At 37.2% G+C, this 26,629-nt stretch overlaps 1 non-coding gene across 1 annotated transcript; it reads right to left on the bottom strand.

Moving 5' to 3' along the window:
- Positions 1–9,992: 9,992 nt before the first annotated feature.
- On the bottom strand, positions 9,993–10,100 carry LOC148547734 (small nucleolar RNA R71). Its single transcript, XR_015897156.1, has one exon. It is a non-coding gene; the product is annotated as a small nucleolar RNA R71 (small nucleolar RNA).
- Positions 10,101–26,629: the final 16,529 nt, after the last annotated feature.

Below are 26,629 nucleotides of genomic sequence, written 5' to 3'. Positions count from 1 at the left end.
ACAGCGAGCTTCGATCGCGGCAAGGGGCGGCGTCGTTCCTCCTCGCACGGTTCTGGCAGCAGCTCGTTGCTGGACCGAACGGCGGCGGCACAGGGACCGCGGCGGCAGCGCGGCCTCCTCTCCCTCCTCGGTCAGGCGATGGCGCGATGGCGGCGGTGAGGCTGGCACGTCGATGCGAGTCGCCCTCTCCTCCTTCCTTCTTCCGCGGCAGCTCAGTCTCCTGCTGTCTCTTTGCTTCAGATTCTTTGTTCATGGAGGAAGGGGGATTCGTGTGGTTTGCTGCTGCTGGGTCATGGGGGAAAAATGGGTATTGGCTAGGGTTTTAGGGTTTCGTTCTTTTTGAGTAAAAATTAGGGTTAGGGGCAAATTGGTAATTTCAAATAAAAATATGGATATTATAGTAATTAGAAATAAATTCTAATCCATTAATAATAATGTATAAAAATACTATTTGCTCATCAATTTCATAAATTATTTTCAATAAAATGTCCCCACCAAATAATTAGAAATAATATACTTATTTTCTTCATTTTCAAAAATAGTAATATCAATATTCTAAAATATTAATTATTTAGTCCAAAATCATATAGAAACCCTTATTATTTTACAACTACCAACTTTATAATTTGAATATAGAAAATAATCCAATAATTGTGAAATTGGATAATAATCTCAATTTATTTCAAATTCAATAAATCACAATCTGCCTTAATTATCTTTAATAAAATAATTTCTGAAATTAAGGCTATAAATAACTATATGATTTTGAGACTTGATCATAATAAGACTTTTCAAAAGTTCTAGGTCTTACATCCTACCCACCTTATAAAAATTTTCGCCCTCGAAAATTGATACAAAATGAAAGAAGTTCCATAACAGTTCACCCTTGAACACATTTAAGGAAGAAGCAAAAATATCTCAAAATATAATCATATATACGATTTTTAAATACTTTGATTGTCATATGCATATGTGTGCAAAGATAGAAGTGTGATTGCAAGGCAAACGTTACTAGGTAGGCTCAAAGCAAAAGATAACATGGGTCAATCATGTGATAGTAGGACAAAGCATCAAAGGCTATAAAACAGGATGGGGCTAAAATAACGTGCTTAACATCCGCACACTAATCTCATATTAGCCTCCAAGTTTCAACTTTCCAACTCCATCAAGCACTTTACAATATCATAGCCAATCATAAGCTTAACAACTGCAACTTGTTCGTAAGGAACAGAACACCCACAACTCATAACGTTTTACACCTACCGCTTCACCTTCCGCATTCACATATCATGTCTTAAATAACTAACTCATCGCGTTACGTATACGTCTACAAGTCGCACGTGATATCAAAACAATTCTCGAGTCTACTAAGAAGGATACAAGATTTAGAAAGGAGAGTCAACTATCAAGGATAGCAATAATAGATTTGAGAGAATATATCCAATCCCAGATAACCAAGGATACTCAAGCAATGAAGTTTACTAGACACAATTCAATTGACAACCTCAAAGATAACCCTTGAATCAAAGAAATCCAATAGGATCAACAAGGAGAAGGATCAGCGCATTAGTTTGAAACAAATTCAAGGTGAGTCGAAGAAGTATGAAGTTTATAGAGGAGAATCTCTCAAACCCAAGACAAAGCTCACAGAACTCAAGAGCATAATTGAAATACTTCCGAATACATTGTTCTTAAAAGAATCGAAAACTTGTAAAAATATCACTTCGCAGTCTGAAAGAGAAGTTAAACAACAAACATCCTTCAAGGGAGTAACAAAAGCATAAACGTGGCTTTACTTCAATATAATTTCATGTTGAAGTAGATTTTTTAGAGTTCCAAAAACAAAATGCACACAACTTTGGCTAAGAGCTAAAATATTTCCTCAAATATTTTAGAAGGATAATTAGAGCACAACTTAACCAAAAGCAGTTCATAAAAACTCGGAAGTGATCAAATGCTTGTTCAAAAATTCTAAAAATTCATATTCAAACAAGCGTGTATAACACTTATAGCAAGTACGAAAGAGGAAGTTAAACTCTTTTTAGAAAAGAAATTTCGAGCTAAAAATTTGCTTTCAATTTGGTAAAGAAAATAAGTGGTGCATTAGAACAAACCAATTTCCACTAAACAAGGGAGCTCTCCAAAACCTCATTTAAAATAGCGCATGCCAACTTTAAGAACAATTTTTGTCAAAATCGAAGAATGGTTTCACTCTCAATCAAGCAACAGAAAATAAATTCCGTTTAAAACTTCTTACAAGAGAGTTCAAAACTTCTTTAAAAGGTTCAAAACAAGACTCCAAAAGTGTTCTTGAAATCACTATCTCAGAAGAACATTCAAGAAGTTTAAGATGTACTAAAAAGGAGTCAAGCCTTGCAAGAAAGGATCTTAAACCAAAGTAGTCCAAACAAGATTCACTAGGCATGAGTCATCAAACAAGCTTTCAATTGATCCAAAAGAATACAAAAGTCATAGGAAAAGACAACTCAATCATTAGTAATTTCTCAAGGATAAATCTTTGACTAAAAACTCTTGCAGAGATAATGAGAGAATAAACGATGTACTAATTTGAAACGAATCAAACTTACTCATATACGAATGAGATTCACAAAAAGGAAAAACCAAGATCAATGGCAATATTCACAAGATGCAGAAGATCAGTTAAAAAAAAGGTCAAACATGACATTCATGGAGATGGAAGATTTTATAGAGAATTTAGTCCGTTCATAGGAAGAAAGCTCTGAGTTCAAATTTTTCAAAAGAATAGCAATGGCATAACTCATGTGGTATGCTCAATCAAACTCAAATAAAAATGAATTAAGTAAAGTTTATCAAACAAAACTCAACCGGGACAAAAGCGAGAAATCCCCTTTTTTTCCAGAATTTCGGAAAATATCCAAATACACAATTAAATAAAGATGTCCATTGGAACTATAGTAAAATTACTAGAAAGTCAAATTTACTTTTAAGGTAAGTGCAATTGCGTAAACCAGTAAAAGTACAGACAAGGTATTAGAAATAAATAGTTGTTAAACTGTATAAAAAATTTCAAAGTCTCATATATAGAAAAGTATATATATAATCAACAGCAATTTATAAAATCTCAAAATTGGCTGTGATCACTGTCAAGTAAGAGAAAAACTGAATCAACAATTTCCCAAAGAATGGACTCAGAACCCGGAGTTAAAAGTCACAGCACATTAAGACAAGTTCAAGGCTATGTCAAAGAATACTTGAATCAAGAAGAACTCAAACAGAGAAAGATAGATACAACAGGGATCTTAAACCAGCATATACACTTAAGGTCAAACAAGAATGCATATTGATAGAGGAATGGAGTTGAAAAATCAAACTACTTTTCAAAAGGACTAGCAAACAAGAACTTCAAGTTAGGATACCAAAGAACAGGTCAACTCGAACAGAATTCAAGACACAACTGAATAGCCTCGAGAAATAGTTTCCAATGTTCCCAAAACCCGCGATTCGCTTTACTCAAAACTCGTATATCATCTATGATAACCCATCAGTGCTCTCATATACATAATTCACTAGTATTAAGCCGGCCAAACTTAATATCAGGAATTATGCAATGCAAGACTAACAGCGTTAATCAATAGACCGTCATGTGCATAAAGCTCTAATTCTCGTCATTCGACAAGACCTAATACATGATAAACGCTCAGAGTATGCAACTAAAGCATAGTCAGTCCATTCCTCAAGCTCTACAGGAAGAACTGCTCTGATACCATAATGTAACACCCTGACTACCAAAGGCAACGCTTCTGGCTGCGCAACTCTGATAGCTCGGATATTACGACGACACTTATACTATTTAATACTAAAATATGAGCCTGTTTAAAACTTTAAACTGCAATACCGTTCCCAAAAATACTTTCATTCGATAACGTACATCCACAAATACCATACAACTTACAAAAGCTCATAAAGAGTACATCCATATATATATACACATATATATATAAATAATATTACAAGCATTAGACAATACAATTCCTATCCCTCTTACAGAATATCTCAAGATAAAGGCGAGGGTACAAATAATAGTCTAAAGCAATACAGAGCATTTCAACCACAACTAAATAAACTCTTCGTAACTTTTGCGCCCATATCCTGAAAGGGAAAAAATGTAGGGGAGTGAGAACATCATCCTCGAAAGGGTTCTCAGTAGAGGGTTTTTAGGAATTACTGTAATAGGATACGTGAAGATAAACCGTACCAGTGATTAATAACCGACTTATGCCTCTTTTCAAAAACAACTGTTTACAATACAAGTAAAGTCAAAAATCTTTTCTAAAAGAAGAACCGTTCAATTCTCAAAAACTCAAAGGCCTTTCAAAATGGTTTATCTATGCGGAACCAAAATAGCCTTTCATAATTTTATTCCAAACCAGAAACACAAAACCGAAATCAACCATCAGTTCATCTCTTTCCAACCACGGCCCTAGGCCCAAACAATCCAACCAACAACCAATCACCACAATCCAACAGAGTCCCAGATGCAAACACAGATAGGAAGTTCAAGCACAAACAAACAGTTATTACTAGTAGAACAGTTAGCAATTAATCACATAGGCAAACCAAGTGTAATATGCACACCCAACCAATGTCACACAAATGCATATGATGCATGCCTGTCCCTAGTGGCTGATGATATCATCTGTCAGATATAGAGCCAACCCGACAAGTCCTGGTAGCTAACCATTGGACTGTCCCTCTGTCGTGCATCCCCAACTCGAGTTATACTCATCATAAACTTGATCATAATCATGATCCATATCCATCACCCTCACTGGTGAATATTTATCCATCACCATCACTGGTGAATATTTATGGGGGCGAGCTCATCCGGGCCTTTCACAGTACCCGGCCACACTTACGACATTGGGTTACCAGAGCTTCGAGTCTCAACCTGGAGCACATGGTGGCTAGCCATTGCTACTACCCAGGGAAACCCTCATCTCCAATAGTGGAAGTGCAACATCACAACTTATCAATATCTCAGCATAAATGCTTTCATTCTCAATCATGGATCAACATCCATCTCAGCCATTCAGCTCACGGTTCAATCCAGAACCAGCCAATATTCATATCATTCAAGGCCATTCCGGCTCACGGTTCAATCCAGAACCAATCAATATGTATAATCATACATAGCCATTCCGGCTCACAACAAAACAGCACTTCCACATTCAAAATCATCAAATTCATGAAACCGGCATTTAAGCCATAAATCATCTTCTCAATTCATTTCACTTCGAAATCAAGTTTCAACTCTTTTCAACCTTTGCTTTAAAGATCTCATTTCTCAAATCATTTCGGCTCATAAGCCACTTTTTCTCAAGGTAAATTCCCCTTTTAAAAACAATGCCACTCTCGGCATCCTCTTTCCAAAACTTCCATAATCATGGCAAGTTAAAAGCCTCTTTGAGATATTCAAAATCACCCATCCAATAATGGGATTTTATAACAAAAGTTTCTCGGCAGAGTCCAAAGTCTTTAGGGGAGAATAACATAACTCATTTCGCCAAATTCATTTAAAATCATTAAAACATTGGCTTTCTGATTTGAGTAAGCAAATAGGATCTAAGCCAAACCAAGTCATGTAATCATTTACTTCTTTCAAAGCCGTTTCCTTTACTTAGGCAAAACCAACTTCAACCCCCATGATAAATTCTAGAACGTTTTAACTGTTCAAAATTGTTTTAGTCTTGCAAGAATTCAGAATTCAAAGAGTACTTAAAACCTTTCTCAAAACATTTCAAAATGAAACTTGTCAATAGACCTTCAGGTTCTTTCAAAGTCATTGAAACTTCTTTAATTGAAACCCCCAAGTCAAATTCAAAGGCATAAACCCTTTTCACATCCAAACAGCTTTAAAACACAAGTTTCATCTAAATAACCTTCTCCTGAAAGAGATACAATGCCTTTCTTAAGAAGCAAGACTAAATCACAATTTCCTCTTTATTAATTCATTTCGAAAGCATGAATCATCCTTTTCTCGATAATTCAAATAAAATAGTAGAAGTCTTTAACTCATCATTTTCCAGACAACATTTCAATAAAGACTTGGATTTTATAGAAATTTCGGCAGCACCTCCCCTAAAACTTGGACTTTTTCCACCCAGTTCGGGTCCCAACTAAACCGTTTCTCATTCCTTTTCAACAGCTTAAAACCAGAAATCAATTCAAAAGCAAGCTAAATCCAACAGTCGCCTCAATGGCACACCTCAAGGAAACCATTTCAAAAATCAACTCAATATCAACTGATTTAACTCATTTATAAAGCTTTAAAGAATCGGTTCAGCAATAAATCATTTATCAAAACCAAATCAATTAAAGCAACCCAGGCTGAATTTCAAGAGTATTCTATCTTTCACATCATCAAAATAATTGACTCAATTCAAACCGATCCTCAACAGATTAAACTCATTTCAAATCTTTAAAGAATCAACTTCAAACATTACATTTCACAATCCACACAATAATTCAGCCAAACCAACATCCATAGTCATTCGAGTCAATCAAATAATACATAAGGCAGATACAATCACCAAATACACAATATCTCACATCAGTACCCATATGTAATAATTCCAATAATAAACTATAGTTTTCGGAAAGCGCCCCTACCTCAAAACGCAATTCCATAATCCAAACGCCTCATCAAGTCCATTTCTGCCTCAACCCGAACTGACGGCAACCAAAACCTCAGCTCCCAGCCATTTTCGCAATAACCATCGCAACACTATTCGCAACATATAATAGTCAGGACTCAACCCCGCGTTATCAAAACTCATATTCATTAACCAAACACAACCGAATACTAACGCGAGGCTTTCCGAAACATACTTACTTACCGAAACGAAGAAGGAACGGATGAACCGAACAGCAGCGGTCTCCGAACCGGTCCGGCGGCAGCTTTAATCGTGACCCGCAATAACCGGAGCTTGACCCTATGTTACAAAACCTCAGAATCTCTGGCCAAACATAACAGCATATTGATTTTCAAGAGCTCCGGAATGAAAATGATTACCGTGAGAAAGGATTAAAGACTGAATCAAACTGCAAAAGCTCCTGTGATGGTTTCGGTGACCACAACAGCTTCTCCGGCAGCGGCAAGTTGCAGCAACTCCTAGCACACAGCCGCATCACAACTCTCATGGTAAAGATGAACTTTAATGGTGAAGGAAACTGAAGACGGGTCAAAGCTTACCAAACGACACCAGTTCCAGTGGCGATTTCCAGCGGCAGCAGCGGTGGCGCTTCTCGGCGACCAGAGGCACAGTGGGGTTTCTTGGCGGCAGAAACGGTGGTGGCTGGGCGTGGTTATGCCTTCTCTCCTCTGTACGACCCGACGGCTTCCCTCTCGCCGGCACACAGCGGCGGTATTGCAACAAGGAGCACAGCGGCGGCACGACAGACCGGAGCAACGCGGCGACAACGAGCTTCGATCGCGGCAAGGGGCGGCGTCGTTCCTCCTCGCACGGTTCTGGCAGCAGCTCGTTGCTGGACCGAACGGCGGCGGCACAGGGACCGCGGCGGCAGCGCGGCCTCCTCTTCCTCCTCGGTCAGGCGACGGCGCGATGGCGGCGGTGAGGCTGGCACGTCGATGCGAGTCGCCCTCTCCTCCTTCCTTCTTCCGCGGTAGCTCAGTCTCCCGCTGTCTCTTTGCTTCAGATTCTTTGTTCATGGAGGAAGGGGGATTCGTGTGGTTTGCTGCTGCTGGGTCATGGGGGAAAAACGGGTATTGGCTAGGGTTTTAGGGTTTCGTTCTTTTTGAGTAAAAATTAGGGTTAGGGGCAAATTGGTAATTTCAAATAAAAATATGGATATTATAGTAATTAGAAATAAATTCTAATCCATTAATAATAATGTATAAAAATACTATTTGCTCATCAATTTCATAAATTATTTTCAATAAAATGTCCCCACCAAATAATTAGAAATAATATACTTATTTTCTTCATTTTCAAAAATAGTAATATCAATATTCTAAAATATTAATTATTTAGTCCAAAATCATATAGAAACCCTTATTATTTTACAACTACCAACTTTATAATTTGAATATAGAAAATAATCCAATAATTGTGAAATTGGATAATAATCTCAATTTATTTCAAATTCAATAAATCACAATCTGCCTTAATTATCTTTAATAAAATAATTTCTGAAATTAAGGCTATAAATAACTATATGATTTTGAGACTTGATCATAATAAGACTTTTCAAAAGTTCTGGGTCTTACATGTGTCTTTTCTTGTTTTTCATATCCATTTTCAATTTATTAGTGTCTAAACATTGAAAATTTCTAAGTTTGGTGTCTTGCATGTTTTTCTTTTCTTAAAAATTTTCAAAAATAAGTTCTTGATGTTCATGTTGACATTCAAAGTGTTCTTGGTGTTCATCTTGACATTCATAGTGTTCTTGCATGCATCTTTTGTTTTAATCCAAAACTTTTATGTTTTGAGTCATTTAGTTATTTTTCTCTTTCATCATTAAAAACTCAAAAATAAAAAAAATATCTTTTCCTTTTTATCTCATAAATTTTCGAAAATTTGAGTTGAATTTTTCAAAACTTTTTAAAATTTAGTTGTTTCTTATGAGTCAAATCAAATTTTCAATTTAAAAATTCTATCTTTTTAAAACCTTTTTCAAAAAAATCAAATCTTTTTCATTTTTTCTTTCATAATTTCGAAATTTCCAAACTTTAATTTCAAAATCTTTTTCCTATTTCTATTTCATATTTTCGAAATTAATGCTAATAATTAATGTGATTGATTCAAAAATTTTAAGTTTGTTACTTGCCTAGTAAGAAAGGTCCAATCTTTAAATTTTAAAATCATATCTTTTTGTTTCTTGTTAGTCAAGTAATCAACTTTAATTTTCAAAATCAAATCTTTTTAAATTTTTTTTTTCAAATCTTTTTCAAAATAAATTTCAATCACATCTTTTTCAAAATCTTTTCTAACTTCTTATCTTTTCAAATTTGATTTTTAAATCCTTTTCAATTAACCACTTGACTTTTTGTTTGATTCTTATCTTTTTTAAAACTACCTAATTAATTCTCTCTCTCTAATTTTCGAAAATCACTAACCTCTTTTTCAAAATTCCTTTTTAATTAACTAATTGTTTTAAATTTTAATTTAATTTAATTTCATTTTAAAATTTTCAAATTTTAACTTTAATTTTTAAATTAAAAAAAAATTATTTTTATTTTATTTAATTTTTGAATTCTTCCATCTCTCATCCCCTTCTATTTATTTATTTATCTACTAACACCCCTCTTTCACTCAAGAATTTGAACCCATTCTTCCCCTCTGTGTTTGGATTCTTATCTTTTCCTTCTTCTATTCTTCTCTTCTTATACTTACATAAGGAATCTCTATACTGTGACATAGAGGATTTCATATTTTCTTTTGTGTTCTCTTCTTTTTTATATGAGCAGGAACAAGGATAAGAACATTCTTGTTGAAGCTGATCCGGAACCTGAAAGGACTCTGAAGAGGAAGCTAAGGGAAGCTAAAGCACAACTCTCTGGAGAAAATCTGACAGAAATTTTCGAAAAAGAAGGAGACATGGCCGAAAATAATAACAATGCAAGGAAGATGCTTGGTGACTTTACTGTACCAAATTTCAACTTACATGGAAGAAGCATCTCAATCCCTGCCATTGGAGCAAACAATTTTGAGCTAAAGCCTCAATTAGTTTCTCTGATGCAACAGAACTGCAAGTTTCATGGACTTCCATCAGAAGATCCTTTTCAGTTCTTAACTGAATTCTTGCAGATCTGTGATACTGTTAAGACCAATGGGGTTGATCCCGAGGTCTACAGGCTTATGCTTTTCCCGTTTGATGTAAGAGACAGAGCTAGAATATGGTTGGACTCTCAACCTAAAGATAGCCTGAACTCTTGGGATAAGCTGGTCATGGCTTTCTTAGCCAAGTTCTTTCCTCCTCAAAAGCTTAGCAAGCTTAGAGTGGATGTTCAAACCTTCAAACAGAAAGAAGGTGAATCCCTCTATGAAGCTTGGGAGAGGTACAAGCAACTGACCAAAAAGTGTCCTTCTGACATGCTTTCAGAATGGACCATCCTGGATATATTCTATGATGGTCTGTCTGAGTTATCAAAGATGTCATTGGACCATTCTGCAGGTGGATCTATTCACCTAAAGAAAACGCCTGCAGAAGCTCAAGAACTCATTGACATGGTTGCAAATAACCAGTTCATGTACACTTCTGAAAGGAATCCTGTGAGTAATAGGACGCCTCAAAGCAAGGGAGTTCTTGAAATTGATGCTTTGAATGCCATATTGGCTCAGAACAAAATATTGACTCAGCAAGTCAATATGATTTCTCAGAGTCTGAATGGAATGCAAGCTGCATCCAACAGTACTCAAGAGGCATCTTCTGAAGAAGAAGCTTATGATCCTGAGAACCCTGCAATAGCAGAGGTGAATTACATGGGTGAACCCTATGGAAACACCTATAATCCCTCATGGAGAAATCATCCAAATTTCTCATGGAAGGATCAACAAAAGCCTCAACAAGGCTTTAATAATGGTGGAAGAAACAGGTTTAGCAATAGCAAGCCTTTTCCATCATCCTCTCAGCAACAGACAGAGAATTCTGAGCAGAATCCATCTAGCTTAGCAAATATAGTCTCTGATCTATCTAAGGCCACTTTAAGTTTCATGAATGAAATAAGGTCCTCTATTAGAAATTTGGAGGCACAAGTGGGCCAGCTGAGTAAAAGAGTCACTGAAACTCCTCTTAGTACTCTCCCAAGCAATACAGAAGAGAATCCAAAAAAAGGGTGCAAGGCCATAACCTTACTTGGTGTGGCCGAACCCAGAGAAGAGGAGGAGAACGTGAATCCTAGTGAGGAAGACCTCCTGGGACGTTCATTGACCAATAAGGAGTTTCCCTTTGAGGAACCAAAGAAATCCGAGGCTCATCTAGAGACTATAGAGATTCCATTGAACCTCCTTATACCATTCATGAGCTCTGATAACTATTCATCTTCTGAAGAAGATAAAGACATTGTTGAAGAGCAAGTTGCTCAATATTTAGGAGCAATCATGAAGGTGAATGCCAAATTATTTGGTAATGAGACTTGGGAGGATGAACCTCCATTGCTCATCAAGGAACTAAATGCCTTGGTTCAGCAAACTCTACCTCAAAAGAAACAGGATCCTGGTAAATTCCTGATTTCCTGTAACATAGGCACCATGACCTTTGAGAAGGCTCTGTGTGACCTGGGGTCAAGCGTAAACTTAATTCCACTCTCTGTAATGGAGAAACTAGGGATCTTTGAGGTACAGGCTACCAAGTTCTCATTAGAGATGGCAGACAAATCCATGAAACAGGCTTATGAACTAGTAGAGGACGTGTCAGTAAAGATTGAAGGCCTTTACATCCCTGCTGATTTCATAATCCTAGACACTGGAAAGGATGAGGATGAATCCATCATCCTTAGAAGACCCTTCCTAGCAACAGCAAAAGCTGTGATTGATGTGGACAGAGGAGAGTTGGTCCTTCAACTGAATGAGGACTACCTTGTATTTAAGAGTCAAGGTTCTCCTTCTGCAACCATGGAGAGGAAGCATGAAAAGCTTCTCTCACTGCAGAGTCAACCAAAGCCCCCACAGTCAAACTCTAAGTTTGGTGTTGGGAGGCCACAACCAAACTCTAAGTTTGGTGCTGAACCCCCACATTCAAACTCTAAGTTTGGTGTTGGGAGGTCCCAACAATGCTCTGAACATCTGTGAGGCTCCATGAGAGCTCACTGTCAAGCTATTGACATTAAAGAAGCGCTTGTTGGGAGGCAACCCAATGTTATTTAACTATATCTATTTATTTTCTATTGTTATTTTATTTTTTTTAGGTTGATGATCATGTGGAGTCACAAAAACTACTGAAAAATCAAAAACAGAATGAAAAACAGCATTAAAAATAGCACACCCTGGAGGAAGAACATTCTGGCGTTTAAACGCCAGAAACAAGCATCTGCCTGGTGTTTAACGCCAGAAACAAGCACCAAGCTGGCGTTTAACGCCAGAAACAAGCATCAACCTGGCGTTAAACGCCAGAAACAGGCTACATTTGGGCGTTTAACGCCAAAAACAGGCAGCAAGCTGGCGTTTAACACCAGACATGCATGCTAAGGGCGTTTTACATGCCTAATTGGAGCAGGGATGTTAAGTCCTTGACCCTACTGGATCTGTGGACCCCACAGGATCCCCACCTACCCCACCTCTTCTTCTCTCCTCTTCACACCTTCTCATAACTCTCTTCCCCAAATACCCTTCACCAATCACCTCAATCACTCTTCCCCATCACCTCTTCACCACTCACATCCATCCACTCTTCCCTATAAACCCCACCTACCTCCAAAATTCAAATTCTTTTCCCTCCCCAACCCAACCCTAATGGCCGAACCCTAAACCTCTCCCCACTCCTATATAAACCCCTCATTCCTTCTTCATTTTCACATAACACAACCCTTTCTTCTTCCCCTTGGCCGAATACACAATCCTTGATGAGAGGAATTTTGCGTGGTCTAGAAATTTGCGGATAAATCCTCGTTGCAAGTATAGTTTCTAAACCTTCAAAAGTCCTTTCATACAAACGTTTTGGTTGTCACAAGTAACAAACTCCTTTAAAATTGATAACCGAGTATTTAAATCTCGGGTCGTCTTCTCAAGAAATTGCAGGGAGGTGTATTTATTATTGGTTATGAGTTTTCTGGGGAATGTTGAGTTTGGGCAATGGGCACAGGTATATTTAAATGACAAGTAAAATAAATTAACAATAATAAAATCTCTTGGCAAGGTATGAAGAAATTGGAAGTCCAGACTTAGTTATCCTTATCAATAATAATGAAAGTTGAATCTTAATTCCACTTAGTTGACCTTTACTAAAGCAAAGGAAAGTCAAGGGACAAATTGGTTTGATCTTCGAATCCTATTTATTTCCTAAGAAAAGATTGGGATTATTGAAGTTCAACTCAATTGGCAAGATAACAATTATCAATTATGCTGTTGAATTGGATAACTCCTGAGTTACTGATTTCTTAACCAAAATCAAAAGGAAAAATATCTAAATTAAATTAAAAGCATTTATAAATGGAGCAAAGCAAAATTAAATCTGAAAATACCTCGAATTGCATTCACAAAAGAACTTAAATCTGACATAGACATTCATAAATTAAATTGGAGAAATAAATAAAAGAAACATTGAACCTGGGATTGAGAGTCACTCCTAAAACTAAGAGAAGTCCTAAATCCTAATCCTAGGAGAGAGGAGAGAACCTCTCTCTCTAAAAACTACATCTACTCCTAAAATTGTGAATGTGAAAGCCTCTTTGTGAATGAATGGATTCTCCCACTTTATAGCCTCTAATCTGTATTTTCTGGGCCGTAAACTGGGTCGAAAACAGCCCAGAAATCGCTGGAGAAGAATTCAAACATGCTGATTTCCGTCACTGCGACGCGGCCGCATGGAGCACGCGATCGCGTCGCCTAGCTTCAGGGAAACTATTGCATATTATATATCTAATCGAATTCCCGGATGTTATCTTTCCAACGCAACTGGAACCGCATCGTTTGGATTTTTGTAGCTAAAGTTATAGTCATTTGAGTGCAGAGAGGTCATGTTGGACAGCTTAGCGATTTCTCCAACTTCTTGTATTCCTTCCATTTTTGCATGCTTCCTTTCCATCCTCTGAGCTATTCCTGCCCTATAATCTTTGAAAACACTTAACGCACATATCAAGGCATCTAATGATAATAAGAGAGGATTAATAATAAGCAAATATAAGATCAAAGAAGCATGTTTTTAATCAAAGTACATAATTAGGAAGGCAAATGTAAAACCATGCGAATAGCATGAATAAGTGGGTGAAGAGTTAATAAAATCCACTCAATTGAGCACAAGATAAACCATAAAATAGTGGTTTATCAACCTCCCCACACTTAAACATTAGCATGTCCTCATGCTAAGCTCAAGAGAAGCTATAAAGATGAAGAGGAATGGTAGAATGCATGAAATACAACCTATCTGTATGAATGCAACTATATGCAGAATGTTTCTACCTACTTGGTTAAAAGTAAACAAATATTTTAAGAACATACATGAACTAGATTTCACTAATTCAAATCAATGAAGTACAAATAGACTTGCAGAAGAAAATAGCTCATGAAAGCCGGGAACAAAGAATCGAGCATCGAACCCTCACTGGTAGTGTATACACTCTAATTACTCAAGTGTTTAAGGTTTGATTCTCTCAATTCTCTACTAACCTTGCTTTCTAAGGCTTTCTCTTCATCTAACAATCAACATAAATTTAATGCACAAATACACAAATCAAGAGGTCTTTTAAGGGTTGTAATGGGGTTAGGGTCAAGGTAGGATTGTATTTGGCCAAGTGGACTAAAATCTGAATCCTTAATTAACTTAAACTTGCCACCTAACTTTAGACAATCCATGTGATCATAATATAATATCTAACTATTCATTAACCATGTTTTCCACATATTCATGCATTCTAATTTCAAGTACAGTACATATGTATTGCTTTCACTTACTTTGGGACATTTTGTCCCCTTTTTGCTTAATTGCTCCTTTTTTCTTTTCTTTTTCTCTTTTTCTTCTCTTTTTTTTATATATATTTTTTTCTTTTATTTTTCTCAATGCATATGATTAAATTATTGAATGCATGAACATGTCCTAAACATTTCTTTCACATTTTCATAAAGATATATAACACCCAATTCTTAAACCAAATATTTCCAAACCCACTTTTCCCCACACTTAATTCATGAGCACTCTCACTAGTCTAAGCTGACCAAGGATTCAAATTAAGGACAATATTGTTTTCCGCTTAGAGTTAATGATGTGCTAAAGTAAAGAACAAAGGGGTAAAATAGGCTCAAATTGGTTTGCAAAGGATAATGAAAGGTAAGGCCATATGGGTATGTAAGCTTAGTGAAACAAAGGCCTCAATCATATAAGTGTATGTATACATCAAACCATGGAAATATAGAATTAAGCAAGACAAAGATCACAATTTCAGAGAGAAAAACACACACCAAAAATAAAATATTGGTTGGTAAAATGCAACCAATTCAAATAGGCTCAAAAATCTCACTGGTTTTGTATGTTAGAGCTCTAAACCATGTTCCAGTATAATATCTCTTCAAACAAGTGTAACATTAAATTTTATTCAAATTAGTGAAATGCTCTAAAAGGTTTCTTGAAAAAAGAAAATATTACTTCAACCAAGTGGTAAAATATGCACAAAATTAAACAAATATGCAATCAAAGATGCATATGCAACAATGAACAAACAAATAAAATAAAAATTTTGGTGTTGAGTCAGGAAATAACTAACCCATAGAGATCGGTATCGACCTCCCCACACTTAAAGATTGCACCGTCCTCGGTGCATGCTGAGATGTGCAGGTCGACGGGTTGCTTCAACTGATGCTTTTCTCTATAGATTGTGCAGATTGACTTGCATGTCTCCTCATGTAAACGTCTTCCAGTTCTCTTCCGGGTGGCCATCCTGAAAGAAAAAGGGAAGAAGAGTAACCCATAAATAAAGATAGGAAAATAAATACAGTATGGGTGGGTTAATGCCAAATAATAAGGGTCTCAATTACATGGTAGCTACAACATGCAAGTGAAAAAATAATAGAAGCCATGGCATGCCAGTGGTACAAAATGTACAACAATGGGGAAGAGAGTGGGGAAGGAGAGATAATATAAATTCATGTCAATGCAAAAGTAATACAGATATAAAAGATTGGCATTGATTTAAATAATATTACTCAATCAGAATTAAACAAGTCATTAAGCACCAAGAAAATACCAGAAAAGATGTAACAGTTGAATAAGAACATTTGAACACCAATGGTAAAATAATAAATTTAGAAAAATAAAAATATGCAATGAATGAAAGTATGCAAATAAATAAAATAAAATAAAAGATAAGAAGAATGAGAAAGGAAAGAAATAAAGTAAGAAAGAAAGAAGAAAGAAGAAAGAAGAAAAGATAGAAGAAATTAGGATTAGAGAAGAAAAGAGAAGAAAATTGGCACTAATCTGGATAGGTTGTGTGACGCTGGCGACGCGGTCGCGTGGGTGACGCGGTCGCGTGGTGCGCAATAAGGTCAGGCGACGCGGACGCGTGGGACACGCGATCGCGTGACTTGATTTATGCTAGTGGCGCGACTGCAGTCTCGCGGTCACACAACTCTCTGTTCGAAACTTGGTATTGCCAAAATCCAGGGTGACGCGGTCGCGTGGTCGACGCGATCGCGCGGGTGGCCTTATTTCCAATATGACGCGGACGCGTGGGTGACACGTTCGCGTGGCAGGGCTTGTGCTGCTAGCACGGATCCAGCACAATTCCAGCTCAACTTTCGGCCATACACCCTTGTTACGTCGATTTACAAGGCCACGCGGTCGCGTGGGTGACGCGGACGTGTGGGGAAGCTATTTTGCAAATGACGCGGCCGCATCAGCGACACGGTCATGTGGGACGATTTGTGCCATTGGCATGCCTCCAGCCCTGTTTCTGCGTAACTCTCTGTTCAATTTCTTTTCCTCCTAATGCACTAGTGACGCAGACGCGTCAGTGACGCTGCCGCATCACGTGCGTGCTTTTTTTTTTAACTCTGAAAAAAAAATATGCAGAATGCAGTGTTAATATGAATGTGATGCAAAACTCCAGGTTCAATATAATAAAATAAAATAAAACTCAAAAACAAATAAAACTAACTAAAAATGAAAAAGGAACGATCATACCATAGTGGGTTGTCTCCCACCTAGCACTTTTAGTTAGAGTCCTTAAGTTAGACATTTGGTGAGTTCCCTGTTATGGTGGCTTATGCTTGTATTCATCCAGGAATCTCCACCAGTGTTTGTGATTCCAATGGCCTCCGGGGTCCCAAACTAGGCGCAGAAAGCCTTCAAGTAAGTTAAAGCAAGTGACAAGGCCCCAAGAGTGTAGATTGTTGGAATGAATTCCGGGGTCCCAAACCTTGCTTTTGCACCCGTCTTCGAGTTGATTATCATGATTCCATGCGGGTGGCAAGCAATCTGAATTCTCACTAAAGCGGCCAACCAACTTCCTAGACCCATTCATTTGAGCTTTACATCAACCTTTGCAATTAAACTTTGAGTATGCAACCATGTTGAACCTTGCAGGACAGTTCTTACCACTGACCATTTTCCTCTTACTCTTAATGCCACAAAGAGTTCTAAGTTGACCATCCGTCTCCAGTAGCCCATATTCAAGTGGAATTAGAAAGCTAAGGGATATGAATTTTACCCACTTGAATATTGTGAAGGATGATGGCAACTTAGGGGGAGGAGACTCCAATAACTTTGGCAAGGTGATTTCAAGATCCACTCCCTTGTGCTCTTCAACAACTTCCACCTCTTTGCAAGTTTCTTCAATATTAACCTCTTCCTCTTGGTAGCTTTCTTCCAATTCAATCTCTTTTTCATTGCTCACCAAGGGCATGGAAGGAGGCTCTGTGACTGGACTTTCCAATGGAGGTACAGCATCTCTTAAGTCTGCAACCACTTCTTCCTTTTTAATAATTGCTGCTTTGTCCAGTTGTTTAAGTATAAAATCGTACTCATCCTCGATGGTTTTCTTTCCATGACAACTCCTTTCAACTACTCTTTCATCTTCAAGGGTCTCTCCTACCTTTACCCGTAGGGCCCCTTCTAGCTCTTTATGAAGTATGGATTCGCGAAGATTATTCCTTCTTTCCTGTTCCATATCAATAGCATAATTGGGATCATCTTGCTCTTGGATTGATGGATGTGGGTGCTCTTCCATGGAGGGTGGTGATGGGATGAAAAGATCATTATGTGGTTGAAAAGGAAGTGCACTAGAGCTTGAGGGTTGATTGTTGAAGGTATTTGGTGGTCTGATTTGGGCGACGAGAGCTTGTATAGTGGAGTTTAGATCGGCAAGTGCTTTCTCCATGGAGGTTTGGGGTGGATAGGAGGGTTCATTTGGCTCATAAGGTGGTTGGTATGGTGGATACGGATTAGGGTCATATGGAGGTGAATGGTGAAAAGGGACTTGTGAGTATGGTGGTCCAAAGTCATGTTGAGGAAAGGGTTCATAGGCATATGGTAGTGGTTGTTGATAGTCCACTGGAGGTGGTTGTTGCCATGAGGGTTGATCAAATCCTTGTGGCTCCTCCCAACTTTGATTGTTCCAACCTTGATGCCTGTTCTCATTGTAATTTCTTCTTCCTGCAACATAATTGTAACTAGACTCATAGCCAAAGAGGTGAGAGTTCATAGTAGCAAAATAAAAATTAAAAATAAAAATAAAAATAAATTTGAATTAAAAGGTTATTTAAATTTTGAATTTGAAAATTAAATTTTAAAATTTTGAATTTTTTAATTTTTGAAATTTGAATTTTTTTGAAATTTGAAATTTGAAAATTTTTAAATTTAAATTTTGAAAATTTTTTAAATTTAAATTTTTGAAATTTGATTTTTCTGAAATAAGATAAGATAAGATAAAAAAAATTTTTAAGATAAAAACCAATAACCTCTTAATTTTACGAAAAAGCAAAAAAATAAAAAATAAAAATAAAAACAAATCAAAAAGCAAATATTTACAATAACCAATAATAAGGCACACGTTTGCAATTCCCCGGCAACGGCGCCATTTTGATGAGAGGACTTTTGCATGGTCTAGAAATTTGCGGATAAATCCTCGTTGCAAGTATAGTTTCTAAACCTTCAAAAGTCCTTTCATACAAACGTTTTGGTTGTCACAAGTAACAAACCCCTTTAAAATTGATAACCGAGTATTTAAACCTCGGGTCGTCTTCTCAAGGAATTGCAGGGAGGTGTATTTATTATTGGTTATGAGTTTTCTGGGGAATGTTGAGTTTGGGCAATGGGCACAGGTATATTTAAATGACAAGTAAAATAAATTAACAATAATAAAATCTCTTGGCAAGGTATGAAGAAATTGGAAGTCCAGACTTAGTTATCCTTATCAATAATAATGAAAGTTGAATCTTAATTCCACTTAGTTGACCTTTACTAAAGCAAAGGAAAGTCAAGGGACAAATTGGTTTGATCTTCGAATCCTATTTATTTTCTAAGAAAAGATTGGGATTATTGAAGTTCAACTCAATTAGCAAGATAACAATTATCAATTATGCTGTTGAATTGGATAACTCCTGAGTTACTGATTTCTTAACCAAAACAAAAAGGGAAAATATCTAAATTAAATTAAAAGCATTTATAAATGGAGCAAAGCAAAATTAAATCTGAAAATACCTCGAATTGCATTCACAAAAGAACTTAAATCTGACATAGACATTCATAAATTAAATTGGAGAAATAAATAAAAGAAACATTGAACCTGGGATTGAGAGTCACTCCTAAAACTAAGAGAAGTCCTAAATCCTAATCCTAAGAGAGAAGAGAGAACCTCTCTCTCTAAAAACTACATCTACTCCTAAAATTGTGAATGTGAAAGCCTCTTTGTGAATGAATGGATTCCCCTACTTTATAGCCTCTAATCTGTGTTTTCTGGGCCGTAAACTGGGTCGAAAACAGCCCAGAAATCGCTGGAGAAGAATTCAAACATGCTGATTTCCGTCACTGCGACGCAGCCGCATGGAGCACGCGGTCGCGTCACCTAGCTTCAGAGCAACTATGGCATGTTATATATCAAATCGAAGCTCCGGACGTTAACTTTCCAACGCAACTGGAACCGCGTCGTTTGGACCTCTGTAGCTAAAGTTATAGTCGTTTGAGTGCAGAGAGGTCAGGTTGGACAGCTTAGCAATTTCTCCAAATTCTTGTATTCCTTCCATTTTTGCATGCTTCCTTTTCATCCTCTGAGCTATTCCTGCCCTATAATCTCTGAAAACACTTAACGCACATATCAAGGCATCTAATAGTAATAAGAGAGGATTAATAATAAGCAAATATAAGATCAAAGAAGCATGTTTTCAATCAAAGTACATAATTAGGAAGGCAAATGTAAAACCATGCGAATAGCATGAATAAGTGGGTAAAGAGTTAATAAAATCTACTCAATTGAGCATAAGATAAACCATAAAATAGTGGTTTATCAAGGACGAGCAAACATTTTAAGTTTGGTGTGGTAAAAGCATTGCTTTTTATTTTTCCATAACCATTAATGGCACCTAACGCCAGAGAAACCTCAAGAAAGAGGAAAGGGAAGGTAATTGCTTCCACCTCTGAGTCATGGGAGATGGAGAGATTCATCTCAAAGGTCCATCAAGACCACTTCTATGAAGTTGTGGCCAAGAAGAAAGTGATCTCTGAGGTTCCTTTCAAGCTCAAAAAGAATGAGTATCCGAAGATCCGACATGAGATCCAAAGAAGAGGTTGGGAAGTTCTCACCAACCCCATTCAACAAGTCGGGATCTTAATGGTTCAAGAGTTCTATGCAAACGCATGAATCACTAGGAACCATGATTTAAGTGTGAACCCGAATCCAAATAATTGGCTTACCATGGTTCGGGGGAAATACTTAGATTTCAGTCTGGAAGATGTAAAGTTGGCGTTCAACTTGCCAATGATGCAAGAAAATGCACGCCCCTACACTAGAAGGGTCAACTTTGATCAAAGGTTGGACCAAGTCCTCATGGACATATGTGTAGAAGGAGCTCAATGGAAAGTTGACTCAAGAGGCAAGCCATTCAATTGAGAAGACCGGACCTTAAGCCTGTAGCTAGAGGATGGTTGGGGTTCATCCAACGCTCAAGTATTCCTACTAGCAAGCGGTCTGAAGTTACTGTAGACCGGGCCATCATGATCCATAGTATCATGATTGGGGAGGAAGTGGAAGTTCATGAGATTATACCTCAAGAACTCTACAAGGTGGCTGACAAGTCCTCCACTTTGGCAAGGTTAGCCTTTCCTCACCTCATTTGCCATCTATGCAATTCGGCTGGGATTGACATAGAGGAAGACATCCTCATTGATGAGGACAAGCCCATCACCAAGAAAAGGATGGAGAAAACAAGAGATCATGGACCTCAACAAGAGCATGAGGAAATTCCTCACCATGAAATCCCTGAGATGCCTCAAGGGATGCACTTCCCTCCACAAAACTATTGGGAGCAAATCAACACTTCCCTAGGAGAATTAAGTTCCAACATGGGACAACTAAGGATGGAGCACCAAGAGCATTCCATCATCCTCCATGAGATTAGAGAAGATCAAAGAGCTATGAGGGAGGAGCAACAAAGACAAGGAAGAGACATAGAGGAGCTTAAGAGCACCATTGGTTCTTCAAGAAGAGGAAGACGCCACCCTCACTAAGGTGGACCCATTCCTTAATCTCCTTGTTCTTATTTTTTTGTTTTTCGTTTACTATGCTTTCTGTTTATTTAGGTTTGTGTCTTATTACATGATCACTAGTGTCTAAGTATCTATGTCTTAAAGCTATGGATGTCCTATGAATCCATCACCTCTCTTAAATGAAAACTGTTCTAATTACAAAAAGAACAAGAAGTACATGAATTTTGAATTCATCCTTGAAATTAGTTTGATTATATTGATGTGGTGACAATATTTTTTGTTTTCTGAATGAATGCTTGAACAGTGCATATATCTTTTGAATTTGTTGTTTATGAATGTTAAATATGTTGGCTCTTGAAGAATGATGAAAAAGGAGAAATATTATTTGATAATCTGAAAAATCATAAAATTGATTCTTGAAGCAAGAAAAAGCAGTGAATACAAAAGCTTGCAGAAAAAAAAAAGAAAAAAGAAAAATGGCGAAAAAAAAGGAAAGAAAAAGAAAAAGCAAGCAGAAAAAGCCAATAGCCCTTAAAACCAAAAGGCAAGGGTAATAAAAAGGATCCAAGGCTTTGAGCATCAGCGGATAGGAGGGCCTAAAGGAATAAAATCCTGGCCTAAGCGGCTAAAACAAGCTGTCCCTAACCATGTGCTTGTGGCGTGAAGGTGTCAAGTGAAAACTTGAGACTGAGCGGTTAAAGTCAAGGTCCAAAGCAAAAAAAAAAAAGAGTGTGCTTAAGAACCCTGGACACCTCTAATTGGGGACTTTAGCAAAGCTGAGTCACAATCTGAAAAGGTTCACCCAATTATGTGTCTGTGGCATTTATGTATCCGGTGGTAATACTGGAAAATAAAGTGCTTAGGGCCACGGCCAAGACTCATATAGTAGCTGTGTTCAAGAATCAACATACTGAACTAGGAGAATCAATAACACTATCTAAATTCTAAGTTCCTATAGAGGCCAATCATTCTGAACTTCAATGGATAAAGTGAGATGCCAAAACTATTCAAGAGGCAAAAAGCTACTAGTCCCGCTCATTTGATTAGAGCTAAGTTTCATTGATATTTTGGAATTTATAGTATATTCTCTTCTTTTAATCCTATTTGATTTTCAGTTGCTTGGGGACAAGCAACAATTTAAGTTTGGTGTTGTGATGAGCGGATAATTTATACGCTTTTTAGCATTATTTTTACATAGTTTTTAGTATGATCTAGTTAGTTTTTAGTGTATTTTTATTAGTTTTTAATTAAAAATCACATTTCTGGACTTTACTATGAGTTTGTGTATTTTTCTGTGATTTCAGGTAATTTCTAGCTGAAATTGAAGGACTTGAGCAAAAATCTGATTCAGAGGCTGAAGAAGGACTGCAAATGCTGTTGGATTCTGACCTCCCTGCACTCAAAGTGGATTTTCGGGAGCTACAGAAGTCCAAATGGCGCGCTCGCAATTGTGTTGGAAAGTAGACATCCAGGGCTTTCCAGCAATATATAATAGTCCATACTTTGCCCGAGTTTAAATGATGCAAACTGGCGTTTAACACCAGCTCTCTGCCCTATTCTAGAGTTAAACACCAGAAACAAGTTGCAAAGCAGAGTTAAACGCCAGAAACAAGTTACAAACTGGCGTTCAACTCCAAGGAAGACCTCTACACGTGAAAGCTTCAATGCTCAGCCCAAGCACATACTAAGTGGGCCCGGAAGTGGATTTCTGCATCATTTACTCATTTCTATAAACCCTAGTAACTAGTTTAGTATAAATAGAACTTTTTACTATTGTATTTATATCTTCGGATCATCTTTTGATCTTTGGATCGATCTTTGATCAGTTTTATGCTATCTTAGACCTTTATGGAGGCTGGCCATTCGGTCATGCCTACCCTATTTTCACTTATGTATTTTCAACGGTAGAGTTTCTACACACCATAGATTAAGGTGTGGAGCTCTGCTGTTCCTCATGAATTAATGCAAAGTACTATTGTTTTTCTATTCAACTCAAGCCTATTTCTTCTCTAAGATATTCATTCGCACACAAGAACATGATGAATGTGATGATTATGTGACGCTCATCACCATTCTCACCTATGAACGCGTGCCTGACAACCACTTCCGTTCTAAATGCAAACAAGCTTGAATGTGTATCTCTTAGCCTTCTGATTTACGATCAGAGTCTTCGTGGTATAGGCTAGCATTATTGGCGGCCATTCTTGAGATCTGGAAAGTCTAAACCTTGTCTGTGGTATTCCGAGTAGGATCTGGGAAGGGATGGCTGTGACGAGCTTCAAACTCACGAGTGCTGGGCGTAGTGACAGACGCAAAAGGATTACTGAATCCTATTCCAGTAGGATCGAGAACCGACAGATGATTAGCCGTGCGGTGACAGCACATTTTGGACCATTTTCACTGAGAGGACGGGATGTAGCCATTGACAACGGTGATGCCCAACATACAGCTTGCCATAGAAAGGAGTAAGAAGAATTGAATGAAGGCAATAGGAAAGCAGAAAATCAGAAGGAACAAAGCACCTCCATACGCTTATCTGAAATTTCTACCAATGAATTACATAAGAATCTCTATCTTTATTTTACGTTTTATTTATCTTTTAATTATTAAAACTCTATAACCATTTGAATCTACCTGACTGAGATTTGCAAGATGACCATAGCTTGCTTCAAGCCGACAATCTCCGTGTGATCGACCCTTACTCACGTAAGGTTTATTACTTGGACGACCCAGTGCACTTGCTGGTTAGTTGTGCGAAGTTGTGACAAAGAACTAAGATTATGAACGTGCGTATAAAGTTTTTAGCGCCGTTACCAAGGAATGAACGATCACGATTTTGCCGCACCACTGTTCTTCATGAATTAATGCAAGTACTATTGTTTTTCTTTCAATTCACGCCTACTTCTTCTCCAAGATATACTCTTGTACTTAATTCAGTTAAGTCAAAATGAAGGGATGACCCGTGACAATCACCCACTATCTTCGTTACTCGCTTAGCCAAGATCCGTGTGCCTGACAACCACAAGCAGTCTACATGATGTTCAACGTAGTCATTAGACGACAGCCGGAGTATATTCTCTTGGGTATCTAATATACGGACCGAGTCCGTGAGATTAGTATCTTCGTGGTATAGGCTAGAACCATTGGCAGCATTCCTGAGATCCGAAAAGTCTAAACCTTGACTGTGGTATTCCGAGTAGGATCTGGGAAGGGATGACTGTGACGAGCTTCAAACTTGCGAATGTTGGGCGCAGTGACAGTGTGCAAAAGGACAAGGGTCCTATTCCGACGCTAGCGGGAACCGACAGATGATTAGCCGTGCGGTAGCTGTACATGGTATTTTTCATCCGAGACGAGAAATTCGATAGTTGATTAGCTGTACAGAGATCGTACCTGGTATTTTTCACTGAGAGGATCATACAGCTTGCCATGGAGGGAAGCACGCATGATTGGAAGGAGGCAGTAGGAAAGCAGAGGTTCAGAAGCAACAAAGCATCTCCATACGCTTATCTGAAATTCCCACCAATGAATTACATAAGTATCTCTATCTTTATTTTATATTTTATTTATCTTTTTAATTATCAAAACCTCATAAACATTTGATTCCACCTGACTAAGATTTACAAGATGACCATAGCTTGCTTCAAGCCGACAATCTCTGTGGGATCGACCCTTACTCACGTAAGGTATTACTTGGACGATCCAGTTCACTTGCTGGTTAGTTGTGCGGAGTTATGAAAAGTGTGAATCACGATTTCCTGCTACCAATAGTCATAATAAAGAAAATATGAAATGAAGCACAAGTAGAAGGAAGATGAATTCAGCTCAAGTGTTTTAAGAAGATGCTCTTGTATCACTCTATTTTCCTTGTGTTCCAATATTGAAGTGAGGCCAGCTTTATAGATGCAGCATGCTCTTCTAATTCTTCTTCATTGCCTCTTCCAATTAATTGTACCTTCTTCCTGTTGAAGCTATCTCCATTGGCATGAAATTCTTTTTACATTCTGCTTCACTAACTCTGCTTGTTTGAGGAGCTGCTCCACCACCTCTGCTGTCTTTAGAGCTACTGTCTTCTTTGGCATTCATAGTATTTTCATTTTTGAACGATTCAAACTGCTGCTCTGCACTTTTGTTTTTGTTCTACCCAACTTTGTGAATATTGCTTTACTGATTTTCTTTGTGTAGTGGTATTATCCTTGTGTCTTTGTAGCTTTTCTAGAGCTACAGCTGTCCTATGATATTGCCAAATATCCTTTCTTGCTTTTTCCTCTTTTGTTCTAATCATGAGCATTCAGAACTCTCTCTCTTGGCTCATAGGTACTAATTCGTTGCTTATTAGAGTGTAATGGACTGAAGCTTTGAAGTTGCTGAAGCAACATGAACTTAGGCTGAGAAGTGAATAAATGAGGCTGCATCACTTAGCACACACATTAAAGACATTTAAGTTTTTAACCCAAAGAATATTTTTCATGATTTATATAAAATCCAAAACAAAACTTAACTCAATAGATAAGATAAAAAGAAACAGTTTCTTTATACGTCAAATTGATAAGAGAAAAAGACCTAGCACTATTTTTATGTGAAAAGTTGGGAATGAACTAAAAGGATAGAGGAATGGCTGAAAATATAAATTAGATAAGTAAACTGAAGAGAAGAAAAAATGTAAGTAAAAGTTATGCGTGAAAGTAGTAACTATTGCAAAACCGAATGAAATTTATAACTGCAGTGGATGAAGGCAATGAAAGACGATGGAGATGATAGAATTGAGGGTAAGAAAGGAGAAGGGCGACAGTAAGAGAAATACAGAAAAGTGCATGAAGAACAAAAATGATAGATTTTTTTAGGAAATTACAAAAAAAAAAACTTTAATAGAATAATTAGAGCGAAACCAAACTATTGGTGAGAGTACAACATACTCAAAATAAAAGGATATAAACTAAAACTAACATAAAATCAAACAAAATATGAAGATAGTAAAGAATGTGAAGACATTGATAAAAAAAGAATATAAACAAAAACTAATATAGAATTAAACAAAATATAAAGATAGTAAAGAATGTGAAGACATTGATGTTCACATTAGTTCATTTTTCAATTTATTAGAAATATAATTTGCAGACAGTCTGTATTTTTTTATTGAAAGATATGTTATCTATAATTATAACAAAACTGTTTTTATTTTAATGGGAGGTTATTAGATTTTTCAAAATAAATTTATGATTATTTTTATCTTTATAATTTACTTTAGAGAAAAGGACAAATAGGTCATTGACCTTTT

Source organism: Arachis ipaensis, chromosome B8 (genome assembly GCF_059453495.1).
Source record: "Arachis ipaensis isolate K30076 ecotype BB chromosome B8, ASM5945349v1, whole genome shotgun sequence".
NCBI classification, from domain to species: domain Eukaryota; kingdom Viridiplantae; phylum Streptophyta; class Magnoliopsida; order Fabales; family Fabaceae; genus Arachis; species Arachis ipaensis.
Note: the sequence above shows the minus strand (reverse complement) of the source record. Positions and strands in the feature narration are given on the sequence as shown.